The sequence below is a fragment of the Lepidothrix coronata genome, unplaced genomic scaffold (assembly GCF_001604755.1).
Source record: "Lepidothrix coronata isolate B3197 unplaced genomic scaffold, Lepidothrix_coronata-1.0 Scaffold81, whole genome shotgun sequence".
NCBI lineage: Eukaryota > Metazoa > Chordata > Aves > Passeriformes > Pipridae > Lepidothrix > Lepidothrix coronata.
In genome coordinates, this window is record NW_016690261.1 from 2,481,858 (window position 1) to 2,500,356 (window position 18,499).

Consider the following 18,499-nt stretch of genomic DNA (forward strand, 5'->3'; position numbering starts at 1 on the left):
ATTTCATTATACTTCATAAACAGTTGCAGCAGACTTAGTTTCGAGGTAAGACAATGTTTGATTAATGTTACAGAAGTTGTAATAGATTTCAGGATAAACTTAACATAAAGTATTTTCTAAGAGGAGAAATAAAAAGGAAAGGCTTTTGTGACCTGGACATGAATGTGCTTGTACAAAGAAAACTGCTATTACAGTCTGCTTTAAATTAGTTGTGTGACCTAAGCTAGACCAGAGTTTCACATCTAAATATATATTTTTAGAAAAGATAACTTCAGTATTATTACTTTTCACAGCAGGAAATCAGCATTTCCTATATGATTTTTGTTAATGCAAGTTCCTTAAAGTTTCTTCTATTTTTGAAGACAAATCCTTCAGATGAAACCTCTTGCTCCTTTCCCTCTCAAACCATAGGGCTACTGTTTAGGTGCTTCAAGAAGCTGCTCTAATTATTGTCTACAAGTGTACCATTAGCCTGGGAACAGCTAACTGTCTTTAATTGCTGGAAACAGCTGGGTAATTAATGCTATCCAATTAGCGTAAACACTTTGCAATCTCTCTGAATCCTCCTGCGACCCTCTTGGGTAACATAATTTACAATTTGAAAACAGGACTAGAGAAGAAGTTGTGAAATCTACTATTAAAAGCAGAAAAATTAATTTCTAGTTGAAAGAAATTTTTACATCCTTTATCATATTCACTCTCACTGCTTATTATTATGATTAGGTATATAGTTGTAGTTATCATCCATTTTGTCATGTTTGTACATTCCTGAGAACAAGTAGCTTATGTCCAAAGATGCCTAAATATAAGACTTCAGTGATTAGTCCATAAATCTGTTTGCCTGTCTGCAGCAAACCTCTGTGGAGACATCTTCAGAAAATATACAGGTAGTTCAGGCTGCAGCAGGCAAGACAACCATATGAAGAAGGAATGGCATGGGTAAGACTTGAGGGAAATGTGTTATGGCTTTTTTTCTGCCCTAACTATGAAGGAAAGGAAATAATGACAAAACAACAGTGTCCATAAAGTTAGAGTTTAGTTTGTAGAATAGATTTCTACCTATGTTCTTCTAAATTTTCCAGCTGATTCCTTAGGGTTGTATGCACTGGATAGTACAATAACAGAGGGAAGTTACCTAAGTTTTTTGAAAATTATGTAAGATAGTAACTACTGTCTAGGTACAATAGTAGGTCAGGCTGTGATAACCTGAGAAACAGCACAAACTAGTCTGCTTCTTTCTTAAGACTAGTTCATCCAAAACTAAATAAGTTTTAGTTGAAATATTCTGCAGTCTGAACTCTGTGCATGGTTGGACCACACAATTATGTGTGCTCATGGCCAAAACACTGAACCGGAAATCAGAAAAACATAGTTCTTTCCTGTACATGTCTTATGCTCCAAAAACATAAGGAAATAACTGACTGTTTCACTAAGTCTCGGTTTAGCACTAGCTAGGGATAACAATGTACCTTTGTAAATATCTGAAAACTGTTCAGTTATTATGGGACTGTCTATATCTAGTTAAATACTGATATGCTTCTTTGTATATGTTCAATGGAATGAGGTACACAGATGACTACACTAGCAGGGGACGATGAAAGGGATTTAAAAAGTGCTTTTGAAATAAGACTGTGGATTTTTTGGGTTTACATATTAGAATGAAAATTAATTAAATTCATGAAAACTCACTAGAAAGAAAATCAGGAAGCAAAACAAACTTCCATAATCAATAACTGGTTAAACTATTAGTGACTCGTAGAACAATCTGTTCTTATTCAGTGGGAAACTTTGATTGAAGAGGAAACTCTTGCTAAAAGACAAGACAGAAATTTTCGGAGCACCACAAATTTTAAAAAGCTGAGAAATGTAAACAGGATGTTGCTGACTTTCAGTTTGGTTGCCTGGGTTTTTAAATATATTCCTATGAAATTCCTGCGTGTCATCTGCATGACACGTACTTGAGGCTAAAATATCCTTGAATTGTGTCAAGTTTATTTCTAAAATTGTTTGCTACTTTTTCTGTAGCCTGACAGTATTGCCCATTAGCTTACTTGTTTTTCCTTTCTTTCAACTACCTTGACTTGTAAACCCAAGCCTATATTAGGTGAAAGTCTTAAAATCTAAACGCATAAAATTTTCAGAGCTAAACATATAAAAACTGCATTAATTTTTCAGGAATGATCTACCTCAGAAATCGTCCACTCAGTTTGGGGAAAAAAGTCATTATTACATGTAATTTAAGTATTGAAGAAAAAAATTAAAACTAAGGAAACGATAAATGGTGTCATTCTGAAATAACAAAGAAGCTAAAGTGGCAGAAAGTGCTTTAACAGTGTAAATAGGTCTACTCAGAAAGAGACAGATATAAAGTAGTTGTTTACAAAGCTGTAAATTTTACTATGTTGTAGTTTTCAACAATGTGACCAGGTAAGATTTATGAGCAATCCTAATTTCATAGACTAATGAAAATTTTCTGTAATGATATCCTAACCCAACATTAAGAATAAAGTTATGAAATCCAACTAACTGTAAGACAAATTCTCAAGGGAATTGGAAGGTGAAGGGTGCAAGCTGCAAGAGCCCCTGAAAACAATAAAAAAAGGCTGAAGGAGACCCACTTTAATGCACACAAATAAGGAAGTTCCATGTGGAGAAATATCTATCACCTTTTCTGAGAAATCAGGATGGCTGGGTGTTTCTGTGTAATGACCATACAATAATGCACACACTGTGGGATATAATCAGAGGAAATCACAGTTGCCTGTGTGAAGCTGCAGGCATATAATCTCATTAGGATCACAGATATGGTGAGATAGTTCATCATGCTACTGAAGTGCTGTGATGAATGGAAACAGAGTGGGACAGCAAGGACAGTGATTGTACTTTTTGTGGTACAGCATTGGAAATGCAAGGAGCTCTGTGTGGAGATAGGTCATGAGCCAGGTGAGACTTTATTGATCAAGATTAACAGGCAGACCAATATGGGTGAAGTTGCAATGGGTGACTATTGCAGACTGCTTGATCTGGAAGAAGTAGATGAGGTCTTTGTCAGACAACAGGGGCTTTAATCAATCTGGTGTCTGCTGGAAGAGCACAAGCAATCTAGGAAGTTTCTGGAACATATTGGAGGAAACTTCCTGGCACATGTGATGCAGGAGCCAGCAAAGGGAGGAGCTCTGCTGAAACTGATTAATTCATACCTACAAGGAAGAACTGGTTGGAGAGTTGAAAGTCAGGGGCAACCTTACTGGAAATTACTATCTATGGCGGAGTTCAGGATTCTGAAGCAGGAGGACAAGGAAAATAATAGGATCCCAGCCTTGGACTTGAGCAGTGGGTATGATAGAGTTCAGAGTGACCTTAACAGGCTGGTAAAATAGGTGGAAAGGTCATGAAGTTCAACAAAGGCAAATGTAAAGACCTGAACCTGAGAAAAATTAGTTCTGTGACCTAGTACAGACTTGAGACTGACTGTTTGGAAAGAAGTTTTGAAGGACCTGGATGACCTGGATGTACTGGTGGACACCAAGCTGAACAAACTTACCTTGGAGCTGCATTAGGCAGTCAGTCGAGGGATATAAACCTTCTCTACTCAGCACTGTTGATACACATCCATTTCTGAGCTACCTGATACAAGGCAGGCATGGAGATATTGGAGAAAGTCCAGAAAAAGACAATGGAACACCTGTCAAACAAGGAGAGGCTGAGGGAACTGGAACTGTTAGAGCTGGAGAAGAAAAGGCTCTGGGGAGAGCTTATCAAAGTGTGTAAACTTTTGATGGGTGGAATAAAGATAAAGCCTACTCTTCTCAGTAGTATCCAGTAACAGGATGAGAGGAAATGGGCACAAATATAAATTCCACCTAAAAATAAAAAGCCCTTCTTTTCTGTGAGAATGTTTGAAAACTGGAATATATTTCACAGAGAGGTTATAGAGTTTCTATTCTTAGAATATTCAAATCCCAACTGAATATGGCCCAGAGAAACCTGCTCTAGGTGACCTTGCTTTGAGCAGGGGGTTTGAACTAGATGACTTCCAGAGGTCCCTTTGGACCTCAACTGTTCTGTGTTTGAAAACAATACATTATTTTAGCAGAAACAAAATATGTAAGTTGCTAAGGCTCATATTGATTTTGAACTGTCCTTTAGGAAGGACAAATATCTTTAACCCCTATGAATCACAGAACGTTAAATGAATTACTACTTTGTGTTTAGGTTTTTGGTGTTTGTGGACTTTCTTCTTGATTGTTTGATTTCATTTGGTTTAAATCTATAATGTCAGACAAAGAAACAATATGCTGATTAAGTCTAGATACTTTACAGGGAAGCGAGGAGGGGGAAGGGAAAAAAAAATCCAGTACACAAGCAATATTATCAAATGTGTCTTGTCTTAATATCAATATATATTTACTTATGCACTCAATTATTCAGTTTGGAGACCAAGAAATTATAAATAATCCTTAAACTTTTATTTCTTTGTGGTAATTTCTGTTGTAAATCTAATTGAAATATTTAAAAAGGTATCTGAATAAGCAAGATAGTTTAAGATAAGCCTGTATAAAATAAAATGTGGATAATTCCATTCCTTTATGATATACTTAGTCTGTGACCTTTCATATGTAGTTGAAAGCATTACAGAATTATAGGATTGAAACAGATGCCTTCATATTTTCTTGCTACATGATTTGCCAGTCAGTTAAAAAACTGATTTGAAAAATTATATCCTACTTTTGAGACAGATTTTTCTTTCAATCTGATTAATGTTGAAGTTGTCCATTTGATAGGCGATCCAAAAATCAGTATCTCAGTCACAAACAGATAGCAATTCCCTCTTGTATCCAATTAATTGTTGCCGTTGTCCTTTGGGTCAGATAAATGATAGCAGAATGCTAATCTACGTTTAGTAGCACACGCCTTGGTGGCTATCTCAAGCCAGATTTCTAGTTTTATACTTAGGCAATTGACAAATAGTCCCTTTAAAGAGTTCTGATCCTATTTTTATTCCTGTATACCAAAAATATGCGTCATTACATGAAAGTTCAAATCTTCAGAACATGAGTTAGAAAATCATCTATCTGTCTCTCTGTATATTGCAGAGATTTTCATTAATCCTGGTACCATTCAGCCTATTTGTCTTGTCAGCAGCTACCAAGACCATATTAGAGAGAATTTCACCTTAGAACACACAACTGGTGTTTCATCTGTGCTTTGTTTTGCTTGAGAATTACAGTGCTATTGAACACCTAGCTGCAAATCAGTGGCCGTGCAAACTTCTGTAATGCTGGTAAAAGTCAAATGCAGAAAATATTTCTAATTCGGCTGCCAAGCTAGATTTCAAACATGCACTTTACTTTTGGTCCATTAAAGTCAGCAGAATAAAATTGCATCTGTGAATAGAACAAATGGAAGTCTATTGCTTATCGATGGTTTAGAGTATGTACGTATTTTTATTGTTGTTGTTGTTGTTCCTTTCAAGTGTCTCCATCTTTAAATGTCAGTCAGTTACTGAATTTTGTAAGTGGTGTCCCAGCTGGCTGGGAATTTACTATATACTTAACTCATGTGGTTTTGTACCTGAGAAGACAAATTGAATCCCAGCCAGAGCATTGTGATTTTTATTAGAGAGGTGCACTTAAAGGACTGTTAGTACCATCAATTTGCAGGAGATATGGTAAAAAAACCCTCTGTTGCTCTTATTTTAGCAGTTTTAATCTATTACAGATGTAATTTTTTCATGCTATGCTTTCACATCCTTCACCTGTTCCCAGTTCCTCTCATGACTTAATTATTTGGAGCCTTGTTCAGTTTACAATCCAAAATAGCCCTTTTTGAAGTTCACCTTCAAAAAAGTATAAATCTTTCTTGCTTTGATTAATAGAAGGAATTAAAAAGTTTCTGTGTGCTCTCAGTTCTCTCCTCGCATGTAGTGTACAATTAAAAAATGAAGATTAAACCAAAAATTTCAATACATTTTTAAACCTACACTCTTTGTATATTCTTTCCAATTTAAATCTCAAACAAGAATTGGTGAAAGAAAGATTAATGCTTTTTGTCCCTGAAAGCATTCAAGTCCTCATCTTTTAAATTAGCACTGAACTGCCAGCTCATAGAACTCATGCTTGAGAATTCTACTCTCCACTGGTCCTGGCAAAGCTGTGATACTGTGTGGAAGTCAAGATAAATAAAAGCAGAGGACAAATATGCTTTCATAGCAAAGTGACTAAGATATTCATTAGAGAATAAGTACTCCTGTTTTTGTACATCTGTCCCAGTATGCCTTCTGCATTTGCTGAGTATAGGTTTAGTTTTTATTGATTTGTGTTTACTCTTACTCGTTTAGTCTTGGGAAACAGTCAGTAGGAGATACAGAAGAATAACTTCCCATCCAGACAGAACACATGGTAGGTAAGTATTTAAACCTTTGTTTAAGTAAGCTGACCAGAAGCTGAATAGCTACGTTAACCCATCTCTGAGCTTAATCTGATATAACCTATCTCTCACTAAAACTCACAAGCATAGTGCTGTGTTCATACTAATGGTGCACAGTTTATGTTTTACTAGCTTACAGGAGGCAAAGCAAATTCACACCATTCTTCAAAATATCTGTAGGTATAACTGACTTTTTTTTTTACTGTTGCTTTTTCTTTCCTACCAACTATTATAGTAGCACATGAAAATTGTCATCTGACTGAACAGGCAGGTAATGGAATCTTGATTCTTTCACCCTTTTCTTCCTATCCTCACCCACATAGGAACATGCATGTACTTGAGTACCATGCATTCTTGCACAGGAGAACAAAGTTGGGAAGAGATATTAAAAAGATCTGTATGGGAGAGAAATTCTTATTACTTTGCAAAGAGTCATGTTCCAGGAATATAGGAATAAGTTACTTATTTTTTCTAAGGCTTCGTGTGGCAGAAGCACACTGTGTAACAGTTAGGCTAAGGACTCAGCAAGGACTCAATTTTACATAGTAGTGAAATGATTATTTTCTAAAGCAAAGTGTTTTTCATTCTCTCTCATTTCCCTCCTCTCTCAGAGACACAAAAAAGAAGCAAATACAAAAGATCCAGCGAACCAAAAGGTTAGGGAAGGAGGTTGTTCTAAGAAGCCAAATTTCAAGAATCAATAAAAAGATGTCATTAATAGGAGAAAATGAGAGCCAATAAGTCATGTGAGCTTACTGATATTTATGCACCATGGCTAGTACAATACAACCTTTCACTTTCCTTTACACTCTTTTCTTCTGTGGACCAGAGTGTTTGGAAAATTTTTGTTTCAATGGTAGCTGTATATCTGTGATAATATTATTTTCCCTTGTATCGTTGCTACAGAAACTTTCCAAGAATATAGTGGCTAATGTTCTTCATAACTTATAAAACATAACTTTTATTTATTTACTTTTAATTTTTAGGATCTAGGAGTTCTCCATGAAACAAAACAAAACCTCCAAAAATCAGTAGTACCCCAAAACCAAAAAGGGAGCTTTTTAAACTTTAAGAGAAATCTGCTATTATACCAAGCATTTTTTTTTTGGGGGGGGGGAGACAGGGGAAAAAACCCAAACCAATCAACCAAAAAACAAATAAACTATTTATTGCTTGATTTCTGACTATTACTTGGAGGACTTATATGTTTAAAAAGACATTGATGTTATCAACCTTTTCTGAAAAAGCACTCTGCGTCATGGTTTTGTATTTATATGCTAACTAAAAAAAATTTAGTTTGACATTTACAATCTGTATTTTTTTATAGTCTATCAGGTCACCTGTTATGCACAATTAAGGTAGATCAACAATTTGAATATGTCCTGCAGAATTGAATTTTTATGTGCTTTGTGAATTATTATTTAATATGACATCACTGCAGAAGCATTATGGCACAGCTAAGAAAAATGTGAACCATGACAAATCTGATATGTCTGGATATGCCATTAAATTGCAGCAGAAGTCCTGTTGGGTTGACAGCTTCTATGATTTTCTATTTAATCCTCTCATCTTTCATGATAATTGTGCTTTTACATAAACAGTGAACATAAAATTAAAAAAAAAATAAAGTCAATGCAGTTTCTGCACCTCATTTTATAGCAACAGATGTGGTGAACTGAGGATATTAAAACAAATCTCCAAAATTAGCAGGATGAGGTATTCAAGGTAACTGCAAGGATGTTTGACCCAGAGCTCCATCTAGAGAAACTTTTATGAAGAAATAACAGAAGTACATGTGCTCACTTGCTTAAATAACAGTCTTTAAAGTTAAACTTTATGAGGTTGCTGTCGGCCACAGGTATTAGCATTTAGCAGCTCAAGCTGTTATAGGATTGCATTTATTTGCATTTTAGAATGGATTTATTTTAATTATTGTAGAACATTCCTTCACTTCTTTCCCCTGATGAATTAAGGTGAATAGCCATGTTCTGAATGTTATAATTTTGAGACTGCTAAAGAATATGTGGGTTTCTTTTTTTTTAAGAATTTCTGAATACCTCCCATCCAAAAAAAAAAATTTACTTCTTTATCCTATCTTTTTCTTTTATACTAATAAGCGATATTTTAGATAGATTTCACTTCCAACCATGTAAAAGGCTGCTCTTCAATCACTATTAGACATCTAAAGCAGCTGAATCATAATGTCATAATGTCTAAGGATGAGTAGGACACGAATTTAAAGCTGAACCCTTATTTAATTAATGATATTTTGATCAAGAACGTATCAGAAGTGGTAGTGAATTTTAGCAATAGCACAGATATGTTGAGAAAGCAAGTGATGAAGAGACTAAAACAAGTGAAAGAAAGAAGTGCTTTCTGTATTTTGCACCTCTACTCTTATTGGTCATGTATGGGAAAAAAAAGGGCAAATACTGCCTTGAATTTGCAAGTGCTGCACCAATCTGCAGAAAGCGATATTCTATGGCAGTGGAAGAAACTGCTTTAGGCTAATTTGCAAGCAAAAATAGTTTACTGAAATGAGTATACTGGGGAAAGTTACACAAATACTAGGAGAATACTGTCTTCAATATAAAATCATATTATAATTTTAATGGCATTTCACCACTTACATTTTTTTTTTCAAATAGGTTAAAGAAACAAGTTGTAGTATAATACTGCTTAACTTTATCTCTTACCTTTCCAGATGCAGAGGTCAGATACAAAAAAAGAAGAAATATTTAAACTCTAAAAGAAGTTTCTATACTGCAGGGAAATAGCAGACTTCTGCTAGTTTGAGCACTGAATGAAAGAATGCCTTTGTGTTGGTAAGAATAATTTGTGAATATACAATTAAGAGCTTTATTATTGTGCCTACACACATGAGAAAAGTGCTAAAACCTCTCAAGCTAACGTAAATATCATTTTTTAACTTTCTAGGATGTACTTTTAAGAGCATAGAACAATTTTTATTTTGGAATATTTTCCTATATTGTCATTTTTTTGCCTTATTTTCTTAAAAATACAAGATCCATCAATATATACCTTTTGATCATTCTGTTTTCTGAATTGTTATAGTTACAACAGAAATTGGTACATACAGTTTGAGAGAACTAATAGCTGAAGAAGCTTTTTCTTATGACACGGTTTTTGAGGACTCGGGGTATTGAGTGCTGAAAAAAGAATGTGGGCCTGGGACTTTCTCTTACTGTAAATTCCCAAGTGTTGGAGTGAAGATGATAGTGGGTGTGTTAGTGTTTTGTTTTGTTTTTCCGTATCTTTGTCATTGTGTAATAGAGTAATTTGTGTGGGTGTGAGTACATATATTTGGGTTATTAAGAATGTGAATACAGCTAAAGGGCTTTCTGAAATTGGGAAGGCTGAAGTGACAGTAAATAATATATGCAATTTTCATCCAGTACTGTAAGCCATGGATTTTGTTAAACAGTTTCTATATTTGCCAAGAATACATTTACTGGAGGAATGGGCGGGGGGGTATTAAGTTGTATAAAAAATCCCCCAAAATCATACCTCCCATTGGTAAAACCTGTAAATGCATGGAACATTGTTGTCCAGGCTGCATGGAGGGAATTATTATGCATATTTATGCATATTAATCTTTGTGCCTTCCTAAACCTATCATTTGTAATTACCATCAAGTGGTCATTATAATCTCCAGCAGAAAATAACCTGCAGTTTTAGGGAAAGAGCACATTCAGTAAAAAGATGAATTCAAAACTCTAGCAAAAAAATAGTTTCCTTTGAATTATAGCCTTGAATGCGTCACATGCCCTGCCACTTACAGCCAGGCTTTTATGCTTTTGAATACTCTTTATGACTTAGTTTCTCTGAAGCAGTGACTTGGTGAATGTGATTATGTTGTATGTGTTGCAGCTGACCTGTTTGTGCTGTGGGAGTCTGATGCATTTAATTAATGCGCCCTGGAGAAAGGAAAGCTGTTTCCTGGGGGTAGTGAGGTGAGGAAAGGTAATGAATAATGGAAAATAGATTTAGAAATGACATTAGAGGACATCTAGTTAATCCCTTTCCTGACAGGAAAGTATATAAGTATATTGTTCTTAGTCACCATCTGTGAAACTTCTGCTGTTACCAGTGCACAAAAATTGTATTCTCACATGCTGTCCCTAAATCATACTATGAAAAACACAGGGATGTTCACTCTTAAGGAACAGGTAGTTGTCTATAGTTTACCAGGACCCAAAATAAGGTCCTGCACCTGGGTCAGGGCAATCCCAAGCACAAAAACAGGATAGGGAATGAAGGGGTTGAAAGTAGCCACGAGGAAAAGGACTTTGGGGTATTGGTGATGAGAGGCTGGACATGATCCAGAAATGTGCACTTGCAGCCCAGAAAGCCAATTGTATCCTGAGCTACACCAAAAGAGGCATGGCCAGCATGTCGAGGAAGGTGATTCTACCCCTCTGCTTTCATGAGACCCCACTTGGAGTACTGTGTCCAGCTCTGAGGGTGCCAACATAGGAAGGACATTGACCTGTTGGAGCAAGTCCAGAGGAGGGCCATGAATATGGTCAGCAGGATGGAGAACCTCTCCTGTGAAGACAGGCTGAGGGAGCTGGGGCTGTTCAGTCTCGAGAAGAGAAGGCTTCAGAGAGACCTTATAGCATGGAGACGTTATAGCAGCCTTCCCTAAAGAGGGCCTACAAGAAATCCAGAGAGGGACTTTTTACAAGGGCATGTAGTGATAGAACAAGGGGAGAAATGGGTGTAAACTGAAAGAAAGTAGGTTTAGATTGCATATTAGGAAGAAATTCTTTACTACGAGGGTGGTGAGGCACTGGAACAGGTTGCCCAGAGAACTTGCGGATGTCCCATTCCTGGAAGTGTTCAAGGCCAGGTTGGATGGGGCTTTGAAGAACCTGGTCTATTGGAAGAGGACTCTGCTCATGGTGGGAGTGTTGGAACTTGATGAACGTTGAGGTCCCTTCTAACCCAAATCATTCTATGATTATGTGCTAACACATTGGCATTGTGCTGAAGTTCCCAGAATTACTGCTTCTGCAATAACAATATTGAGCTTAACATCCAAGGGAGTTGGGGGAAGGATTTGGAGGGAAAGTGAGCAAGAGATGTAAAGATGATGAAAAATGGACTAGACTTGTCAATACCAATGAAAAATACCACATAAAAAGAGCTGTGGCACTTTTTTTCACTTAAAATCACAGGGAATTCTAGTAGTTTTTTTCTCTCACCTCTCTGAATCTGCTTCTATCTATATAGGGTTCTATAAGGTCTCAGTGAACTCAGGGATAATATTAGCTTTGCTTTCTGAAAGTGTGAAATGCACTTGATGCTGCCACTAAGTATTCTGAATATAACTGAAAAGAAATATGATAAAGAGGTGTAAAATTAATTTCTAGATGTTACTGGTGGTCCCTATGCCTTAGCGCTTTTTGAGTGAAGGAGCATTTTCTAAGGACTTCACTTTTTTAATATTGAAATGATTGATTTTCCACATCTCTTTTTCTCTGAAATCGTGTATAGATTGAGTCTCTACAAATAGAGACGACAGGGGAGCAGTGGGAGAGGTGTTGTCCAAATGTTCTCTCACTATGATTGTAGTTAATAGAGCTACTGTTGGACCTGTCCTAAAACACTTGGAATACACAGATTCTCGAACACCTGATCACACACAGGGTACACTCCCAGTCGTCTGGATCCTGAAATCCACAGCACTTTGATTACTCCATTGGGGTACAGGAGAAGTTACATCAAGTCTGTGCTTTGGATTCAGAAAACATCTGAGAAATTTAACCTTTTTAGAGGTATGGTGAATAAATACAAATATTTGTACCTGGGTCTCCCCCATAAGAAAGTTTAAAAGCAAGTCAGATATCTAGTCTGAAAAACACTTAAATGTGAGACAGATTATCCAAATACCCTATTATTAATTGCCATTGAATATTCTATGCTTATTTACCATTTACTTCTTTACAGCTGCATATCCCAATAACTCTGATGAATACAGGAATTTGAAAGCATTCCTACGGGATAAAATTATCCTTAGAGAATAACCAGAAATATTCCTGTTTCAAAAAACCTATAGTAAGACCCAGTGTCCTTACTGGAAAGAGAAACTTTGTTTATCTCAAAAATAGACATGCAACTAAATGCAATGAGATGCATGTAATTTCCTTTAAGAGGCTAGTTCCATACAAGCTAACTCATCACAGGTATGGCCACTATTAAAATTTCTATGGATAATCCTGATCTAAGAAATATGCTTAGTATCAGTTTTATGCTTTTCTGTATAAAATGGTATCTCCCTGTGTTTATAGACATGAGTGTCTGAAATCACATCATACAACACTCTTACATACAATATCATCAAATTCATATATACAGTATTTTTTGCCTGATCTTACACATTCTGTGAACTTCTCAATGCTGATTCTAATGTTATTCAGAAGGACAAATGAGTTGAAAGTTCTCCCATTGTTTTTGTTCTTAAACACAATGAAAATAATAATCTGAATTCCTACATTAATTTTTATGTAGTACTTTTGTTTACATCACTGTTACACTAAATGTAATATCCAGACATCAAAATATTGTAAACATATCTGCTACAAGAAAAAATACACCGTGAAAAAGAATGCAACTCTTATCAGCTAAGACATGCTGACAGGCTACTCAACAGAGTGTTTTGTTGGCTCTCACTTTCTTGTTCTTCTATTCTGCAAAGAGTCTTTGATGTTTCTATTCTGCTGCATCATTCTCTTCCTTGGACTTTAGTACATTTAGTAAAATGGACGTACATTCTTTGATATTTTTCATACTAACGTTCTTTCTAAAATACAATGAAACTGTAAGTTGGAGGATGGTAGGTACAAGTTTGAATTTCCTCAGTCAGAAGAAGGAATTTAAATCAAGACTCACACATTTGTGCAAAAACTAAGGTAAAACAATGTGCTACAATAGCTAGGCTAACTATAATACCCAGTCTATCTTATTGAGAACTAGCTAACTCATAATTATTTTTCCAGTTTGTAGTCATGGCTACCTAACACAAGGATAATGACATTTAGTTTCAAACAAGTCTACTCAGGCAGTACCTAATTTTTACATGTGTTAGTTTTTGACTGTGTTCCACAATCACTGAAAAGCTCTCTTTACACCTTCTAAGAAGCATTTCAATTTTGACAGGGTTTTGGCACCTATCTCCCACATATCCCTGAGAATGGTCTAGAGAAATGATGCAGTCCTATGCCAAATTGTTCTACACAGCTTGATCTAAGAAGCATGTTCTGCAAATAATTAGAGATTCTGGTTCTACAGAAATATAGTGGCAGGCAATATTGCCTGTAAAACATAGGGCTAGGTGAAGATGGAAGTGTCACATCCTAAATAAGAAAAAAATCAAGCATCTTGATATTCACAGAATCACAGAATATTCTGAACTGGAAGGGATCCACAAGGATCATCGAGTCCAACTTATAACTGAGTGGCTCATACAGGGATTAAACCCTCAATTTTGGCATGATTAGCACCATACTCTAAACAACTGAGTTAATCTTGATATTCTCAGCATCTAAAATTGTTACAGTGAACTTTTGAAGTTATTTTGGAACACATTATTTAAGGTTAGAGCAATAACATTGGGGGACTCATAATGGGAAAGCATTCTTATTGTTTCTTGTCCAACTGGGGTAAGTTCTCCCTTACATTATTTTTTCATTCATATTACAATAGTTTCCCAATAAACAAACAAACAAACAATCCTAAACCAGACTAGAAATAATAAATCAATAATAAAAAATCCCTTCTGCTACCATTATCATTGCCTTTTTCCAAAGCAGGTTTTTTCTGTATAGACTACCTGAGACAATTAGTAGCTATAAGAATACCAAAGCACAATGACTTGTTCAAATATGCTGCTCAGGCTTCATGATTGAAGTCATGAATTTTGTCTGAATTAATTTTAATTAATTTTAAGCCCCTCTAGTGCCTGAGATAAACTACATTCTTTGAGGGTTTTTTGTGAACTGTGATGAGGCAACATATATGACATTCTTGGGCTTTAGGAAGTGGATGACCTTCTGCACATAATTAAATATATGAAATAAAGGATCACAAAAGATTTTGTGGTAGAATCCTGAAAGCTCCACAGGGAGATTATAAAGGCTTTGAATTGTTTCTGGAGACTCAAATACACGTATTTGAGAAAGTCACCTTCATCCAAAAAGGTCAGCTAGTTTAAGAAAGCTTCTTCATTCATGTAGATTATAATTATGCATAAGGTTTTTTGTTTTTTTTTTTCTGGAGAAAATCAGTCACTTTTCTTCAAAATTTCCTGTGTCTATGGCATATGAGCAGTAGAATAAGACTTGAGTTTTTTTAAGATTAAGTAATATTTTATGTAATAACAATTCAGCCAATAGCAAAGATATTTGAAGAAAAGACAACTGACAAGTACGCCTGACAAATGTTTAAGTTTTGTGGGAAAATTACTGGAGGTAAAATTAGAGAAAATAGGAAGTTATATTTGTGTTCTAACAGAAGTTATAACAGTACAGAAATTATAGGATGAAATATAGTTGCTACTCCCTTGGTGAAATGCAGTTGCTACTCCCTGGATGAGATGCAGTCAGCATGCCTGACTTCTCCCACACGAGAGGGGCTAAACAGAGGATGGAACGGAATAGAAATAGAGCTGCCAGAGGGGGAACCTGGTGGTACATTGTAGCTGATAAGCCACATATTAGCTGTCAACCAAGGGAGAATAGAGATTTCCTGCTGTTGAACCAGGAAATGTGTCAAGATCACAGACGTACATCTCCATCCTAAAGATTACCTCCCGTGTTATACTGATGCTACCCACCTGCAAGTCATTGCCACACCCCACTGAACATGAAGCTCAAGCTCACTCAAGCTCCACTTAAATGTGAAATAGCGTAAAAGTAAGTTAAAAATGCAGAGAAGTTAGGGAAAACTCCACTGTAACTTCTGGGATCAGTCAATGGGATGAACCTGTTTTCTCCCCCACAGGGACACCTATTTGGTAAGAACCATACTCTGTGTATGCTGAATGATTATCTTGTGTTAGGTTTTGTTAGGAATTAGAGTTTGTCACTATATTGCTTTGGATATGTTTTTGCGGTCAGATATTGCCACTGGCAATATTCAAACCTTAACATGTCACAATTATCTATTATATTAATAAAGCGAGTTATTCCATAAACTGTTGAGTCCTTCAAGGAAGCTCACAGATGCCAGCAGTGGGTAACACATTTGACTGTGGAGGCCCGGGAGAAGGTCTCTCTTGTGCTGTTAGCGTGTGTCCCTGGATCTTTCTTGGGGTGCTGAGAGACCAGTTAAAGGTATGTAGACCTGGGAGGGGGTCTTTCTGTTTGCATGTGACTCTGAACAAGTTAGTTGAACCGCCCTCTGATCAGTGAAGTATCCCCACAACAGGATGCTGACAGACAGGTCAAGCACAAGGGTCTCGCCTTTCCTGGGGCACTGACAAACTAATAGCATACAAAGGGTTTGAGAAAATCTCCATTTTCACATTATAAGATTTTAAAAGACTGCTGTGAAGACAGAAATGAACAAATGAGATACTAATCTCCGCTCCGTATAAATAACAAAAAATTCTGATTTTAATTTCTACTCAGGAAAATTGTTGACCGGATGTCAATAATGACTTTGAATGTAGTAAAATGTGATAATTTTGAGATCATGTTGGACAAGAAAGCCAGGAAAACTGTTCAGCTACACTACTATCAGTATCTAAGTCTTCTTTAATACTAACTCATGTAAAGGTATGTATATATAGCTCTATAGGTCAATCAGGCTGTTATCATAAAATGTAGTTAAAGACATATTGCCTTAATCTCTCCTGAAGAGTAAAACTTAACTTGTAACATATTTTGTGTTGAAAGTGAAAAAAAACCAACCTTTTTTTTTGTTTGTTTGTGAATGGGGTCTATAATAGAATGAAATAATTATATATAATCTATGATATGGCATAATGTGGCCTTTGAACTTTTTATGTGCTCTTCCTAACAATTAAACATAAATGTATAGGGCATTGAAATGCAAACAGAAGATTTCAACTAAAATTGCTCTAAGCCTTTTGCTAAAATTTTTTGCTAAATCCTTAAGTTTTTTAATTCTAAATGATTTTTTTTTTTGGGGGGGGGAAGAGAGCCAAAAGACTAGTACTGATATGTGCAAAAGAAAAGGGATCAATCAATCATACATACAGATTTTAATAGAGACGAATTCATGAGATTATATTCGGTACATAATTCAAAAACAAGGACATTTCAGAAATAAGGAAAATAGGATGATAGGCAAGATGGAAAAATTGGTAGTTAATTCCACAAATGTGCTCTTCTTTTTGCATTTGTAAAAAACCTATTTGTTATATTTTGGGAAGTTTAATACATTTTTTACTAGTGTTCGTTCAATCCACTGAAGAAAACATTTTAACACTGGAGTTTCTTCCACAGTAGCTACATAGGAGTTAAGAGCAAATCTGAGCACGTTGCAGTAGATTTTCTCTCAGGATTGTCCTGTTATCATTTGGAAGATACCTAAAACATTGGGTTTCCTTCTTAGCAAAAATGTCCTATATATTTCCATAAACTATACAGTAGAAGTGGATGTGCTCCCACTCCTCATATAAGAATATCTTTCATACTCACAAGTATTAATGATGGAATGAAACATTTTTGTCTGCTTTTGAATACAGTGGGAAGTAAAGAAATCTCAAAATGGCTTAACTTTATTTGTAAACAAATGGAATGTTCATATTTATTTTTAACTATTACTTCTATAAATCCTTTCTTTAACTTTTCAGTGGCAAACTGAACTTTTCCCCACACTAAAAAAAAAAAGACCCCTCCCCCCAAAAAAACAACTTCCCCTGGAAAAAAACCAAACAAAACAGAACCTAAAAGCGAGATAACCCCAACTCTGATCTGTCCAAAACAGTAACAATATTTAAATTTTGCTGAGTCGGTTTCAAACTTTGCAACACTGTAGAGACCTCAGTGTGAAAATGCAGGATATTAATGGCAATGCTAGTGATAATGGCAGTTACAATAATACTAATACTAGTAAAGGAAAAGAGTCTGAGTGTTAGCACCGAACTGGTTAACAAATACAATGTTTCTGATCTCTGTCCTTTAGATTTAGTCCACCAAGATGACACAAAGAGTTTCAAGTGTTGCTCTTTCCCAGAAAGGTCTCAAGTACAGAGAAATCACCTCTGCAGAAATAATCCCAGAGACCAACTGAGAGCAATTATATAGATTTGCTGTTGGCCTGCAGTATACAGAGTCTCAGACAGGGAAAGGAAAAGGACAAAGAGGGAGTTTACTTACTAACACAAGATAGCAAGAAAAAAAAAAGTGAATTTCAGAGTATATAAAAATCCCAAGATTTCTATTTCTCATAGTAAGTTCTTATCAACTGGATAACAAAAAGCATTATATTAGATATGAGGAATTGTTTGTATTGCCAAGTACATTACATTGCTAAACAAAAAAGTAAATAAAAAAGAATACAGAATACTTGTGCTTCTTAATGTTAATATATTTTAAACCCCCCACACTGATTATTTATTCCTGAGGGGTTTAGTAGATTTCTGAGGCAGAAATTTACTAAATTAATTACATTTATGAAAATTAAGTATTACATATATACTTTTGCTTTGATTATTGTCAATAATATTACTTAACTCCATGATAAATGCAATTTTTTCCAATAAAAAAATATATATGTATAAGAGGCAGCTAAATCCTTCCCTTCTCATTTGAGTTCACAATGAATACTTAGGAATTTTAAATTATTATGATTCCTTACAGGTTTCTGCAGTTCTTTGAGCCAAGTGTTTTGTAGAGCAAAGTAATTAAAGGAAGATGCCAAAGGTTAGCCACCTCCCGCCTTTTTTTTTTTATATAATTTAAAATATGCTCACTGCAAAACACCTATTTTTTTCAATTCAGGAACAGGAATGCTAACTCTTTTTAGTCCAAAGCTAATTGCTACACACACACACACACACACACACACACACACACAC